General features: G+C 42.4%; 1 pseudogene; it reads right to left on the bottom strand.

The window, feature by feature from the left end:
- Nucleotides 1-1,261: 1,261 nt before the first annotated feature.
- Nucleotides 1,262-2,525, bottom strand: LOC140498282 (large ribosomal subunit protein uL3 pseudogene; annotated as a pseudogene).
- Nucleotides 2,526-3,220: the final 695 nt, after the last annotated feature.

The raw sequence follows: 3,220 nt of genomic DNA, 5'->3' as shown, positions 1-3,220 counted from the left end.
CCAAACATAAAATGATTGTTTACTTCTTCCCTTCATTCCTCCCCTCCCCCCACACACATCCATCACATCTATGCACTTTGATTGTAAGAGATACTAAATACTTGTATTTTAGATTATCTGAAAAGCTTCTTTTATTTAACTTTTGCTAACTTTGCTGGCAAATGCCTCTCATCACTACCTTTTTTGGGAGGCACTATGATGGGCAACAGAGATAAACATGTAAGTCCAGATTCCTAAACTTTTTATTCTTAGACCTCAAACTCTCCTATATCACCATGTAGCCTGGAATAATTATGACACAATCTCAGAGATGTGTGATAGCCAGCAACATCCTGTTTTACTTCCTAGATGACAGGATTTTCAGGAAGAAATGGGAATGTCTTGTCACGGATGAGCTGGATATCAGTCAGCTAAGCTGAGTATCAAATATGGGAAATTAGTTGCCATTAAAAGATAGCTTTAGGCAGTTCATTTCTCATCAGCCAAGCTGTGGAAGCCTCCTGCTGTGGACAGTGAACATTAGCGTACTAAATACTTCAACTAATCAGACATCACATTTAGTATCGGATGCGCCTGCATTGGATGGGGGTGGGAGCGGCAGTGCTATCATAAGGCAGAAGGAAAGCATGATATTACAGAGAATCTTCCCAAGCTGGGACTAAGAACAAAACAAAACAAGACAAAACAAAAATTGGATCCAACTGGACCCAGCAATGCCAACTTCCTGCTCCTTCTTTAAGAAAAATAAAATGAAAACATTCCTTGACATTCAGGGAACCTTATTTGGGGGTAGAGGCTTCTAAACAAACAAAGAAGGAAATATGTATGGGTATATAGATTAAAATCTACATATGTTACCATTTTTTGGTGAATATCTATGGTCTTTCTGAAACTTCTAGGGCTGGGCTATAGTCCACTTCAGTAAAATAAGCTAGGCTCCGAAACCCAGGGATGTGGGTGGTTCATCATCATCCCCATCCCCATTATCATTACCACCATCATCATCATCATCATGATCACCATCATCATCATAGTTAGTATTTATATGGTACTTTAAGGTTTGCAAAGCATTTTGCATATGTTATCTCTTTAGAACCTTACAATCACTCTGTGAAGTAGGGGCTATTATTTTCCTCATTTTACAGAGGAAGAAAATGTGTCTGAGAGAGGTAAAGACTAGCCTAGGTCCCATAGTTGTCTCTGATTTTTACTACCTAAGTGATCTTGATAAATCATTTTATTTTATTTTATTTTATTTTTTTTAATTGTGAAAAATTTATTGAGAATCCACCAGCTCCAAATTGGTCTGGAAACATCAGGCAGCTTCTTCTTTTGCGACTCGGTCCTTTTTGAGTGGTCCCATGAAAGCGTTTTTCTCCTCCACAGTCTGGAACCGACCGTGGCCAAATTTGGATGTGGTGTCGATAAACTTCAGGTCAATCTTCTCCAGGGCACGACGTTTGGTCTGTACCAGCAGAGAGTTTCGCAGAGTGAGGACACGTTTCTTGGTCCCAACGACACAGCCTTTTAGCATGATGAAGTCATGGTCACTTCACCGTAGTGGACAAAGCCTCCCAGAGGATTGATGCTCTTGTCGGACAGATCATAATCTGTGGATGTATTGTTTTTGATCAGTTTGCCATCCTTGATCTGGAAGCCCTGGCCAATCTTGTAGATCTTTTTGTTGATCTCAGTGCGATGGTGGTAGCCCTTCTGACCAGCTCGAGTCACAGAGAAGGCTACCCGGGCAGGATGCCAAGCTCCAATACATGCCACCTTACGCAGTCCTCGGTGGGTTTTTTGGGGCAGTTTCTTGGTGTGCCAGCGGCTAGTGACACCTTTATAACCCTTGCCCTTTGTCACCCCAATGACATCAATCATCTCGTCTTGCCCAAACACGGTGGACACGGGCACCTGCTGCTCCAGCTTCTCACGGGCTCAGTCCAGTTTCTCAGCCATGCTACCACCATTCACCTGGATCTCCATCAGGTGAGATTTCTTCTGCCTCAGAGGGAGCAGGGGCATTGGGGTGTGGGCAATGACGCAGATCAACTGGCAGTACTTCTTCATGCTGCTCAAGTCTTTCTCCAGCTGCTTTTTGCCATCCTCATCTTGCCACTTTTTGCAATACTTGGTGAAGGCCTTCTTCTTGGACTTATGCCAATTCTTATAGAACTGCCTTTTACACTCATCGCTGATGTGCTCGGCAAAGATGGTTTTAAAGCTACGCAGGCCTCGTGGGGTTTGCACATAGCCCACGATGCCCACAATGACCATGGGGGGCGTCTCCATGATCATCACAGCCTCGACCACTCCTTCTTATTGACCCTTGAGCCGGGCCTGTCCACCTCTCGAACAATATGGGTCATGCCTGCCTTGTAGCCCAGAAAGGCAGTCAGATGGATGGGCTTAGAGGGGTCATCTTTGGGGAAGCTCTTAACCTTCCCCAGGTGCCTGCTGCTTCTCTTTCGAGGCAGGAAGCCCAGAGAGCCATGCCTGGGAGCAGAGAACTTCCTGTGGGACATGCTGCTGCTGAAGTATCTGCGGCGGCCGCCAAGGCGAGTTTGGAGAGAGGATAAATCATTTTAAAATACCTCAAAGGATGAAGGAAATGTTTGTGTTCCTTCTTGTGTTAATCTCAGTAGATCTTAGCTTCCTTCTGAAGAAAGTGAGGCAGTTGGACTAGATGGCACTCTGAGGTCCCTTCTAGATCTTGGATTATTATCCTATGAATCTTCAGACCTTATATCTCAAAAATGCCTCTTATTCTAAATGCATTCCCTTTTTACTAGCATTCTCCTTTAGCATCCTGCTTTACCTTTCCTGCCTTTACCACCCTTTTCTCCAAATCAAAGATCATTTGTACATCAACAAACATTTCTTAAGAACCTGTTGCATGCATGGTACTTTGAAAAGCACCGGGAATGCAGAAATAAAACAGCACTTACTTTTGGAGTTTACTTTTATGGGGTGAAAAATTTAATATTGTGCTTTTTTTAGGTATATCTATGAGGAACAATTTTTATTAATTTAAATCAAAACATTTATCTGCTAGAAAGAGACAGAGAGATGTCCAAATTGGCAGAATTCCACTGGATGTGTCTCTTAACACAACATATTTTGAAATAATATTTGTAGCAAGGGTTTTTAATCTAGGAGTCTGTAAACTTAAAAAAAAATTATTTGATAAGTATATTTCACTATGATTGGTTTCTTTTGT

This window comes from Notamacropus eugenii, chromosome 4 (genome assembly GCF_028372415.1).
Source record: "Notamacropus eugenii isolate mMacEug1 chromosome 4, mMacEug1.pri_v2, whole genome shotgun sequence".
Classification (NCBI taxonomy): domain Eukaryota; kingdom Metazoa; phylum Chordata; class Mammalia; order Diprotodontia; family Macropodidae; genus Notamacropus; species Notamacropus eugenii.
The sequence above is the reverse complement of the archived record's forward strand: the minus strand, read 5'-3'. Positions and strand labels throughout refer to the sequence as shown.